Raw genomic sequence first — 13,182 nt, forward strand, 5'->3', positions numbered from 1 at the left:
ATGTGGAGAAAGGGGAACCCTCTTACACTGTTGGTGGGAATGCATGTCATTATTCATGCCATGCACCCCTCCCATGGCTTGAGAGGATGGAGCCCACAAAAATTTCATTTTGAGGTCTTATGTGGTGCCTCTCATATAGTAATTATTCTGTCAGAGTCTGTTTGTGGCTAAATAAAATGTACATAATACAGAGGAAATTAGTACTGTTTTTAAATGAAAGTTTTGTGTTAAAAGTACTTACCTGTTCAAACAAAACATGAATGCAAATAGACTCAAACCAATCTTCTATTTGAGAATAAGGAGAATGTATTTTCAGTTTTTGTTTTTATTTGAGGTGTTTGCTTTTGGATTTCATTGAGTAAACTGAGGAAGGTAATATTTTGGTGATTCCTCTTCTAACTGCCTATGGTATATAACACGAGATCTTGGAAATACCACTTTTCTTGAGCAGCTTCTGGTCTCATAATTTAAAGTCAGGCTTGGATTTCTTAGCTAGATCAGTGCATACTTTTGTCCTTTGCACTTCCTTACTGGTTTGATGTAATTTTTCTTTTGCTTATTCTGACTTACTGTTGGCATAGTCCCACTGGTTTTGTTACTTCATTTGTGAGTCCTTTTATGGACTTTAATCAAATGTGATGTTGTGTCTGATCCTTCTCTCCTTTGAATTATGTAACACATTGAGCTATGTGGTCCTCTGTTTTTTCTATGAGTTTAGAGATATCTCTGACTTCCTCCCACATTCTTTTCTGCATCATGTCGCTCACAACTCCCACATATAGTTAAGTCATATAGAAGAGAGTGTGTGTGTGTGTGTGTGTGTGTGTGTGTGTGTGTGTGTGTTTGAGAGAGAGAAAGAATGTGTCTACAAGTCAGGGTGAGTCATACTGAGGGACACAGGCCAGCCATGAGCCCAGGCAGTCACAGGAGCGTGGAGATACCTAGAAAAGGCCTGAGCGTTTGGGTAAAATGGCCACTTTCCTCTTCCATATCAATCCTACCTGCATTCAATTTTAGTTTGTATTTTAGCTGGCTGTCCTACCTCTTGAGCAGAACACCAGAATCCTTGCGAGTTTAGAGGGCTCTGTAGGAGTTTTATGAACTCATAATACTTGTTTAAGAGCACTTGATTAATCATAATTACTATTTTAGAATGAATCTCTCTCTCTCTCTCTCTCTCTCTCTTTTTTTTTTTTATGGAGAAGGCAAACCCTGCTTGGATTTTCAGAGTCTCTTCAATACCACGAAGAGTGAATTATTTTAATTCTCATATGTTAATGTCATGGTAGTACATTAATAATCATCACTCAGAGAGAGAGCAGCCCTGTCTAAGTCCTAAATGTATTCTTTTAAATGATTTGCAGTTTGGGAGAGGAGGAGAGACCTAAGAATCAGATCTGGCTGTGTATAATAAAAGAGCATTATGCTATCAAGAATAGTTCTCATCATTTTCCATGGTAACATTATAGTGTACAATTAAAATGGCACTATTTCCATGGTGTGACAAAATTGTATTTTCATGACCACCATATAGGGAGAAAACTAACACTTAGTATCCTTGTAATAATAATGAAATATTGGGGCACCTGGGTGGCTGTGTCTGTTAAGCATCTGCCTTTGGCTCAGGTCATGATCCCAGGGTCCTGGGGTAGAGTCCCACATAGGCCTCCCTGCTCAACAGGGAGCCTGCCTCTCTCCCTCTCTCCCTCTCCCCCTGTTTGTGCTTTCTCTCTCTCTCTTACTCCTTCTCTGAAATGAATAAATACATAAAATCTTTTACAAAATACTGAAATACTGGGGCACCTGGGTGGCTCAGTTGGTTAAGCGGTTGCCTTTGGCTCAGGTCAGGATCCCAGGGTCCTGGGATCGAGTCACATTAGGCTCCCAGCTCTGCGGAGAGCCTGCTTCTTTCTCTTTCTCTCCCTCTCCTTGCTGCTTTGTCTCCTTGTGTTCTCTCTCTGTCTGTATCTCTCTGTTAAATCTTAAAAAAAATACTGAAATACTTAGAGCAAACATTAGAATTTTTTTTTTTTTTTTAGAATAAACAACTATTATGATGTCATCAAAATGGAAAGTCCTGCAAAGGGCAGAAAACACTTTTGGCGGAATGTACAGGGAATGCTGATGGTATTCATTAAGCATGAAATAATAAGAGGAGCAAAATTTCCATATCTGTCCCCTCCCCTAAGGAATATCTTCTTGTGTTTTCATTGCTCCTTTTTGAAGTCAAAATATGATCTTTGCTTTAATCCATTTTTAAAGATTCCTTTGAGGTCAGTGGGAGCTCGTGCCTGGAAGAGAGGAAAGTGGCCGAGGATTGGGTGCCTGCTGGGGAAGAGGGACCAGCCTAATCATCAGCAGAGAAGAGTATTGATTATCCTTCTCTACATGGTCTGTTAGGCTCCAATGTGATTTTTTAAATGGTTGGATTCATTTTCTGGTATTATAAAGATATTAAGATGACCCAGACCAGTTACTTTTTTTAAAGACGGTGTTTTCATTTAACACAATTGGAGAAAATTGAATATTTATAAATGGAAGTAATTCTTTTATCTTGATACTCTCACAAATGCTGTTTTACCTAAGTGAATTTTCCAGATAACGAAACTAATAATTATCTAAGATTATTTATTGAATTATCTAATAGAGTAATTCCTTCAAGGATAATTGAAGAGTGAAGGATTATTTTCTCCTGTATGAAATTACTTCAGACTGCTTAGCTTTTTTTTTTTTTTTTTTGTCTCCTGTCATTAAAGACTTTGGGAAGTAATTGATTAGTCATTCTTCCTGTCTCTTCCTGTCTGCGGCTCATTGTCCTCTGTGATGCAGATCATGTGTTCTGTTTCTACTCTGCTCTCTTATTTTACACAACGTTACTTGTGGCAGGTTGGGAAGGGCTGAGGTAGCTCTATGCCTTTCCTATGGGGTAAAACACAAAGACTGCCCCCTTTCTCATGTCCTGTTCCCTCTCCTCATCTTGTCTTGTTCCTTACATCCCGTGTCTCCTCTTCTCAGCCTGCTTCTTTTTTCTGCCCTGTCTCCACCCCCCACCACCCACCACCCCCACCCTGACAACACCATCGCCTCCTAGGAGCAGAGGAGGCCCGCATTGCTGACTTGGGTACAGGCTTGGGCTCTGCATCTCTGATTGGATCTTGACCTGGATGCCTCTCTGGGCCTCCGGCTCAACACTTAAAAGCTGAGCTCAGTAGCACCCACCAAGATTTTTATTTTAAATCTCTGTGAGTGGCATCACCAGCCTGTATCTAGTCTGAAAATCTGTGAATTGCCCTTGACAGTGTCTCCTCCTTGTCACTCCACCTTTAATCATTTAGCAAATCCTGTCCTGTCCACCTTGGAAATCCATGATTTGCCTATCTTCTTCACTCCTCTCTGCCACCATCTGGTCTAGTCCTTATGAATCTTGCTGAGGACTACAGCTGCCTCCTCTCTAGTCGCTTCCTTGTACAAACTTCTCTTCACACTGTTGCAAGTTATCTTCCTAGAATTTGACAGACTTAAGAAATCCCCCTCAGTTTGCCTCAGCTGACCATCTAAAGCCTTTTATAATCTGAACTGCCTCTCCAGCAACTTTTCTCTGCAGTAAATCCATTGTTTCCTGCCACTGAAAATGCTGCTTGATTCGCTTGGCAAATGCCTATGTGTCCCTCCAGATTAGGTGGAGTGTCTTTTCGGTGAAGCCTTCCTTACTGTCTTCGGGCAACCTCACCTGCCCCTTGTCTGGGTCCCACTCTCTCCTCTCTCCTCATTGACAGTGCTTGGAGGGGTGACCTGCAATTATCTCTTTATGTGTGTCTCCTGCACCAGAATGAAGAGTGTAGTTTGTAGTTTATTTCTCTCCCCATCCCCATGTCTGCCTGACCTTACGTACAGATCAATAAAACATCTGGTGAAGGAAGGATGATTTTGAGAGCTCTTTTTCACTTACATTTGGGCTTGAAGTTGTTTTATGTTATTGAAAATACTGGTTCAGACATTAAGATAATAAAACATTTTAACAGAATATCCCTTCAGGAGGCATATAGTTAGAAAAGATACAAAATTTTTTATCACTTTAAAGGGAAACAATGCCTGCAAACTGAGAATGATCTAGCAGAAGGACAAAGTTCTGGTCCTTAGCGATGTCCTCAAACCCTTGCATCCCCTCCAGAATCATCTGCTGCTAGAGTCCTTGTTACATGAGAAAAGTTACTCCTGATCATTAAAACCACTTTTGGGTGGTACAGAGAGCAGACATCTGCGTCAAATCTTCCACTTCTCAAGATTTCTGGGAGGGTCTCAGTTAAGAGCCTCTTAAAAAAGAGTTTTTCTTAGTGTTTTTGGCAGGACCTATAAATCAAACCAACAAATCCCTGAAGTTTTAGTTTAAAAAATGGTAATAGTGGAGAAACATACAGCCAAAGTTCCTAATCTATGATAGGAGTGAGAAACCTTTTTTCTTTTAAAGAAATGTAGAAAATGTCAATGGGGTACCCTTCCTTACAAAGAGAAACTTGGTTCTAATTTTAGTGCTTTTTCTGGGCAATGATAAAGATAGAAAATTACCCATTTAATTAATTTAAAGATTGAGTGAGAACATCTGACTGTATTCAATAAATATATAAGAGTATGCCTTAATTCCACTGGTTGGACAATTAAAGGAGGAGAACAAAAATAAGACAGTTCTGGAGGCAGAGCAATGGGGGAAGAAAGACGCAGAGCACAGTTTGTTTTAGAGGGAAGGCTGGGGACATAGAGCTTCATTGTCCCTCCCTCCTTTCTAGCTTACCTCGTCTGGCCCAAACCATCCTCCCATGGCATGTCTACCCAAGGTACTTCAAGTTCTTCTCTCAGTTTTTAATCAGTCTCTGTCCCCAGACTCTGCCCCCAGAGCCTCGCTTTTGCAGGGCCCAGAGTCCCATGAGCTGTGGAGTCTCATCTCCTCCATTTTCCCAGATGGGTGAAGCTTGTACCTGCTCATCTGCAGCTCACTGAGGTCCTAACCAACCTTTGGTTTTAATCCTCTGGACCTTAGTGTCTTTGTGTATGTGAAAACAGGATTAGTAATACATACCTCACAAGGCTGGAAGTCACTGAGCAGGTCCTCAACAAACATTTATTTCCTTTCTCTCTGCTTTTTTTGCCGTTCCAGTTGCCTCACTTTCCTCTCTGCTGATATCAACGCTCTCGAAACCTCTCGCCAACTAAGTCATTGGCTGGGAATTTGCCTCTGCAGTTCTGCCTGGAATCTACCCTTGTGTCTGAGAGTGGGAGGCTCAGGGAGGCTTTGAGGTGAGGACAGCTTTGTACCAGCTGAAGAGTCAGACATCAAGACTCAGGTCCTAGTTCCATCGTGTCCTTGCTGTGAGAACTTTGGACAGGTTGCATTTTCCCTTGGTGGCCTAGTTTCCTCATCAGTAACTTGGGGATAATAATTATTTTGACTTCCAGGATTGTAGGAAGAATTCAATGAATTACTTCATGAAAAGTGGTTAGTGTAACATCTAGCACATTGTTAGTGCTCAGTAAGTGTTATAGATACCCCAATTTAGAAAATTTGCTGACCAATGGCATGATGTGCTCAGTGTCCAGTTTCATCATCTCATGTCAGAAAGAAAGCATGGCAGGATTCAAGTGCTGGTTTCAGAGGAGTGTCCAGAGCAGGCCCTCGAGAGATGCTTGCTGGAGTTCACTACCTGTGATGGAGGGGGAGGGTGGAGGGGTACACTGGCTTTGCTTTGCATGGGAGGGGGGTGACCCCAACAGGGAAGGATGCAGTGACTTGGGTGTGGCTCCCTGGGAAGGGAGTGGTGGGGGCAACCAGGACGAGGAGTCCACAGGCTGCTGCTGCCATCACCTGAATGCTCTTGGTATCTGCCCTGGCCTCACCCTCTTGCCACCAGCTCAGAAATCACCTCAAGGCCAGAGCCCTGCAGCCCCTGCTTAAAGAAATACTGCCTTAGAAAGATCATGTGCCATTCTGAGATAGAATTTTGAGATTCTACACAGGAGAGCGGGGTTTTACTTTTTTTTTTTTTTTCTCAGTGAAGAGTAGAGAGAGAAGCTGAAGAGAAAACTACTTACAAGCATCAGAAAAAAATATAGGTGTGCAGAAAAAAGAATCGTCCTAAACCAACTTTAAAAGGATAGCTATTCTTAAAGTCTTTATCAAAAATATCATTATTGAGGATTCTGGCCACAGGATTGGAATGCTTTTTAATAGGAAACCAGAGTTTATGTGTCTGAGTGTGTCAGTGTACATCAAGGTACTACGTCATTTCTTATTCTAGTCTGAAAAAATGAATGAAATATCTTCCAAGGGCTTGTATCATTTTCTAGAATAACCGTAGTTTCTGAAACCTGTCATTTATCACATATTCTGAGGAAGTGACAGACTATCTGAATTTGGCAAGTCCCAGAAAATCCAGTATGCCTGCCTGGTGACAGCAGAGTGGAGTTACATCATGTGTAATTTAACGTATGTAAATTCAACCCGGAACATTTGGAAAGAAATTTAAATATTGTGACTCATTCTACATTCCAATTCACTCAATAAGACTCAGCCTGCTTGGAGAGCTCTCTTGAGATGGGAGACATGCTTTTCTTTTCCTCAGTTGATCTCAGCTCCCTCATTCCCCCCAGGGTGGAGTATCTCCCTGAGCTAAGGGCGATTCTGGGTTTAACCACCACTCCTGAATGCAAGTCAACTTTTCATCCCTTTTTAACCCAAGAAAAAGTTAACTCTTCCAACCGTGGAGAAAAGCAGTGTTATTGTGTGGCCAAGTACTGGTCCCTATGTGGTGTCATCCTAGTGGATTTTCAAGAATGGTGAACAAAATGAGTATCTTTTGCCTTATTTGCTACCTTGAGAATTTGAGCCCTGCTGAAATGCAGCTCCTTGCCCCCGACCAGTTGCCTGTCTCATTTGCCATTCCACACTTCCTCCCCCACCTCTTGTTCTCTTCCTTTACCATTGTGCATGTAAGTGACCAGCAGTAGGTTCTAGAAGGGCTAGTTCCTGACCAGCAAGCAACCACCAGTACTGTGTTCAGTGCTGGAATTAGGAGCATCTGAGGCACAGCAGGCACCCTGCAAACTCAAGGCTTAGGTTTGGGGAAATGCTACCAAGGAGCAAAATCCCTTAATTTGTGACACCAGACTCTAGCTCAAGAGGAATCTAGTTATTGTGTTCATTCTTGCTAGAATAAAGAGAGGAGGATTTTCTTTCTAGACTATGTTAATTCTCACAGTAGCACAGCAATAGATAGAATCTCTCCGTGTAGATTCTGTGTCTTTCATTGCCCTCATCTGCAGAGTATTTAGGATATTTTTAAGACCACCAGACAAATGCTCATGGCGGGGTGGGAAGGAAAACTGAGAAGCTCTAAGGTTGTCACCTCATGTTTTGTTATTGTTGCTTAGTGATATGGGGAGGAGAGAAGCAAGGGGTAGCTGATTATGGCTACCTACAAGAATCATAGAATTTTCATAATGGAGGGAGAGAATCTCAACCCCACTGCTGGAATTTTAGAGGGGTGAAATGATTTGTTTGAGGTCAAAATATGTGGCAGAACTAGGAGCAGAACCTCTGTTTCCTGGCCCCCCGGCTGGTGTTCCTTATGCTGTTACAATATCTCTGATGAACTGGCTTGATAGGAACGGGTTTAGCCTGTTTTGTGGTTGTATAGCCCCACCCTTTAATGAGCTCCCTGAAAAGGAGAGAACAAAGTTCACATTATTCTTACTTGTTTGGGTTTTAGGGTACATGATTGTCACTGGCAAAGTGCTACATGTGCCTAAAACTCTGAAAACTTTGCTTCTATATGCAGGGGTTGGGGATGGATGAGAATGGGTAGGTTTGGATGGGTGAAGGGGTATGGTTTATGCTAATAATGAAAGTCACTATTGCAAAAATGGATTCCACTTACAGTAATGGATGGTTATGGAATTAATGGGGGTTTTAGGAATATTGCATGCTGTGATTTATTTGGCATTAGTCAAGGAGTAAGTTTGAAATGAGAAATAGCTTTGGATTACTTTCTTGGAACTTTACTTGTCATGGGTCTCCCTAGGATTTCATCTTTGATAAGAAATCCCAGGGTATCCTCCTGATACCCTGGAAAGAAGGTGGGGCCTAAGAAGCTGCAAGGCAAAAGCAGCCATTATGCAGATCGAAGACGTTTATTTAAATGTTCACTCTGATTCAAGCTTCAAAGTCCAGGAGGTCAGGTCATATGATCATAGAAGGAAAGGAATTCTTCTTGACCTTTATCTTTTGATGGCATAGTTTGAATGGAACTTCTGTTTCACTAAGATGATTATTATTCGTTTACCTGCTTCTAGTGGCCTCTGTCTTGTTAAATGTTGCATTTGCTGCAGTATGGCACATGCCACACCCAACAGAGAGTAAGCCTTGCTTAGTATCAGTGTATAAAGGGTTGCTTCTTTGTGCTATGGGTCTAGGATCTACAGTTGTTCTCTGGGACCAATTCTACCCAGACATCTTTCCTCAATGATTCATGAGGAAAGGCTCTTTACTGAGAACTTTGTGAGAGCAGCTAAGGGGTCAAGTGCAAAGGACTTCAGATTGCTAAGTGTTAATTTAAAGGAAAATGACAAATAACATGAGACATCGTTCTCACGTTCGATTTCCACTGCCTCCTGATTAGGAAGTTGGCACAACTCCTTGATGCAAGTATCTCTGCTCTTGTCTTACTCAGAGCTTTCTCTCTGATGTCTTGTTCTTGGGTCTATAGCTTTTCTTTCTCTGCATTGGAGAATTTATTTCCATATGTATGCATATATATATATATATATATATATATATATATGCATATATACACACACACATACATACTTTAGGTATTGCTGTTCCTTCAGGTTTCTGCACAAATACATGAAAAGTCTTGCTTATTAAGAGGTTTACTTTCTTCCAAAGCATGTTCTTTGGAACCAGTTTCTCTCTGACCTTTGAGCAGTTGAGACAGCAATTGTATGATCCACCTGGCCTCTATTTGGGAAGAAAGCAACTTCTCAATGGATTCTGATCTAAAGCCTCCTCCTCTACAAATAAATCACTGACTCTGTATGACACCCCTGGGACCCCTGGGCTACAACCTGCAAGTGTCCACATGAGGATTGCTCTTAACTAAATTCTGAGTGAGCTAAATAAGCATAAATTAGTATTCATGTGTAAACAACTTTGTTATGAATCTTGTATACAAATCTATCTCAGCAAGTTTACTAGATTTCTGATTGTTGCCTGTGCTATTTTATTCATGCATCATATGGTCTGTGAGTGAGAAAAAAGAGACAGAGAGGGAGGAAGAGGTAGAAAGAAGGAAAAGCCTGGGGGGTGGGCAGAACGAGGGCAAGGGAATGGGAGTAGGAGAGATAGAGAGAATTTATCTGAAGGCTTCACCTTCTGCTGGATTATGTTAATTTCTGTTTTGAGAATTGGCCCCATTATTCAACAGTGTCCCTGAAAATGAAGATGATACACTTCATCTGCATTTTTAAAGACAGAAATATATATGCTAGACTTTCAGATATGCCACTGGAAGAATTGGGCTGTGTTCCAGAATGTCATTAAAGAGCAGAAAATATCTCCAGAATTCTAGCATGAGAGCTGGAAATGATCTCCATTTAGCTTTTCATTTCCTGGAATCAGAAACTGAAGTACAGTGATGCTAATAAATGACATTGCCGGAACTCACCAGCTGATCAGAGGCAATGAAGTGAGGCACAGTTCTGCCTTATGTTTTGTGGGTTTTCTACTGAACCCTGGACATGTGTGCCTCCATCACATACGTCATAAAACTCACGATATTGGAGAGACTCCAGAGAAATGGGCTTGGCTGGAATTGAGTTTGAAGGTGAAGGCAGGAGAGGCTGACCTGTTCTGCAGTGGGAACTAGGTTGAGGTAAAGATTTTGAGGGAGGTGACTTCCTCAGGCAGCCCATGATGAGGCATGGTAGGGTCTTAGTCCTGGAAGATAATTCTGGTGAGAAGAGATACTGTCATCGGCAGAAAAAGACTTTAGTCTGGACTTTTGCTTGTGGTGACCAAAGTAATAAGTTATATGGCTGCTATCTTTCATATCTTGACTCATCTGGTTAAGAGAAAAGAGTGAGCAGGAGAACACAAGGCATCTTAATGAGTTGACAATGAACTGCAGAGAGAGACAATGTTTGCAGTGTCTGAGAGTTATCGTATTGACTCTCCAGTCTTATCTAGTTTTGGTCCTTTGCCTGTCAGCTGTATGCAGATAAGTAGATTTTTAGGGTAAGTATATTTGTAGGACAGCAGTTCCCATACAAAGACCTTAATAGAGATGTTGTTATTGACTGACACTAACAGAAGTCTAATTTGCAAAGTAAAATTTACTCCTGTTTCAAACCTGAGAAAAAACCATTTAAATATTTGGGGAACGGATCTGTCTGTACATATTTATATGTGCATGCACACATGTTTATTTTTATACAAATGTGATCATACTATACATCTTACTTTGTAGTCTGTTTTAAGTTTTAAATCACTTTTACTGAATCCAAGAATCAAAGACGCAGCTGGCAACTTAATCATCCCTCCAACACAAGCTTTGCTTTTTTAAAAAATCAACTTTATTGAAGTATAATTTACATACATAAAATACATGTATTTTAAATGTACAGTTCAGTGAGTTTTGAAAAATACAAAGAACTCTTAACAATTCAGTAAAAAGAAAACCAATAACCCAATAAAAATGGGCAAAAGATTTAAGAAGACTCTATGAAAGAAGGTATTTCTCCATTTGGTTCCATCAGTTTTTGCTTCATGTTTTTTGAAACTGTTAGGAGTTTGAAATTCTGTAGGATTGTTACATCCTTTTGATGAACTGACTCCTTTATTATTATCATATGTCCCTTTTACTCTTTGGTGTTATTCCTTGTTCTGAAGTTCACTTTGTTTGATGTTGAAATATATGCTTTAGCTTTCTCATGGTATATCTTTTTCCATTCTTTTAATTTTAACCTATCTTTGTCTCTATATTTAAAGTGAATTTCTTGTATACAGCAAGCAGTTGGGCCTTGGTTTTTAATCCCTGCCTTTTATTTTATTTATGTTTTTATTTTTTAAAGATTTTATTTCAAAGTAATCTCTACACCCAACGTTTGGCTTGAATTTACAATCTAGAAATCAAGAGTCCTAGACTCTACTGACTGAGCCAGTCAGGTGCTCCCTAATCCCTGCCTTTTAATTAGAATGTTTAGCCAGTGTAATTATTTACAAAGTGGATTTAAACTTACTACCTTCCAATTTGTTTTTATTTGTTCTATCTACTCTTTCTTCCTTTTCCCCTAATTTCCTCCCCTCCTTTGGGTAGAGTATTATTATTATTATTATTATTATATATATTTTTTATAATTTTTTAAAAAATTTATTTGACAGAGATCACAAGTAGGCAGAGAGGCAGGCAGAGAGAGAGGAAGGAAAGCAGGATCCCTGCTGAGCAGAGAGCCCGATGCGGGGCCCTATCCCAGGACCCTGGGATCTGACCTGAGCCGAAAGCAGAGGCTTTAACCTACTGAGCCACCCAGGCACCCCTGGGTAGAGTATTATTTTAGTAGTATTATTTAATAGTGAATATTTATTATTTTATATCCTCTATCTCCTTTATATTTGCTATACTGCTTTATTGCTTGGAAGTTTACCATATGTAAAATACATATGTTGCAAAATACAGGGTTAGCATACAAATTCAGTTAATTTTCTATATACCAGCAAAGAATAATCTGAAATTAAGAATACAATACTATTTATATTAAGCATGCCCAAAATGAAATACATGTAAATCTAATAAAAAGTGTACAAGATCTATATGAGAAAAAGTACAAAATTCCGATGAAAGAAACCAAAGAAGAGCTACATAAATGAAGAGGTATTACATGTTCATGAGTAAGAAGACCCAATATTGTCAACATGCCAGTTCTTCCCAACTTCATCTGTAGATTAAATGCAGTCACAATCAAAATCCCAGTAAGTTATTTTGTGGATGTTGATAAGCTGAATCTTAAGTTTATGTGGAGAGGCAAAAGATCCAGAATCACTTAGACAATATTGAAGAAGAAGAACAAAAGAGGACTGACACTGAGGTATTGGTGGAAGAATAGACAAATAGATCAATGGAACAGAGAGTCCAGAAATAGACTTACACAAGTATATTCAGCTGATCTTTGGCAAAGGATTATTTTGCATGTGGATATCCAGTCATTTCAGCATCATCTATTGAAAGGCAATACAATGGAGCAAAGACATTCCTTTCAACAGATGATGCTGAAGTGACTGGATAGCCACATGCAAAAAAATGAATCTAGACACAGATCTTACACTCCTAACAAACATTAGCTCAAAATGGATTATAGACCTAAATGTAAAATGTAAAACTATAAAACTCCTAGAGGATAACATAGGAGAAAACCTAGGTGACCTTGAGTATGTGATGATTTATTAGATACAACACTAGAGACACAATTCATGAAAGAAAGTACTGATGAGCTTGATTTTATTAAAATTAAAAACTTCTGCTCTGCAAAAGACACCTTTAAGACAATGAAACTGGGAGAAATATTTGCAAAGACATATCTGATAAAGGACTATTATCCAAGGTATACAAAGAACTCTTAATACTCAACAATAAGAAAACAAACAACCTGATGAGAGAATGGACCAAAAAAATTAACAGACGCATCATGAAAGAAGATATACAGATGGCAAATAAACATATTAAAAGATGCCAAACGTCATATATAACTCGAGAATTGTAAATTAAAACAACAATGAGATACTACTACTTACTTATTAGAATGACCAGACTCTAGGATACTGACAACATTGAATGCTGATGAGGTTGTAGAGCAATAGGAACTCTTATTTACTGCTGGTGGGAATACAAAATGTACAGCCACTTTGGCAGGCAATTTGGCAGTTTGTTACAAAACTGAACATACTCTTACCATATGATCCAGCAGTTGTACTCTTTAGTATTTACTCAAACAAATTGAAAACTTATGTCTACACAAAACCTGCACATGGATGTATATAGCAGCTTTTTTCATAAGTGCCCAAACTGGGAAGGACCCAAGATGGTTTTTGGTAGGTAAATGGAAAAACTATGATAACAACCAGCAGGGAAATATTTT

The 13,182-nt window shown here is 39.7% G+C and overlaps 1 protein-coding gene across 3 annotated transcripts in view; it reads left to right on the forward strand.

Annotated features, from left to right (window-relative positions):
- The first annotated feature begins 5,157 nt into the window (after nt 1-5,157).
- Nucleotides 5,158-13,182, forward strand: part of LOC116861941 (A-kinase anchor protein 6-like) — a 417,382-nt gene continuing 409,357 nt past the window's right edge. For all 3 annotated transcript variants that reach the window (XM_032848876.1, XM_032848878.1, XM_032848877.1), the window contains exon 1: nt 5,158-5,292. The gene's annotated coding sequence lies outside the window, so the exon portion shown is untranslated. The remainder of the gene's footprint in view (nt 5,293-13,182) is intronic.

The sequence above is a fragment of the Lontra canadensis genome, unplaced genomic scaffold, assembly GCF_010015895.1.
Source record: "Lontra canadensis isolate GAN:19392208 unplaced genomic scaffold, GSC_riverotter_1.0 scaffold212, whole genome shotgun sequence".
In the NCBI taxonomy this organism is placed as follows: domain Eukaryota; kingdom Metazoa; phylum Chordata; class Mammalia; order Carnivora; family Mustelidae; genus Lontra; species Lontra canadensis.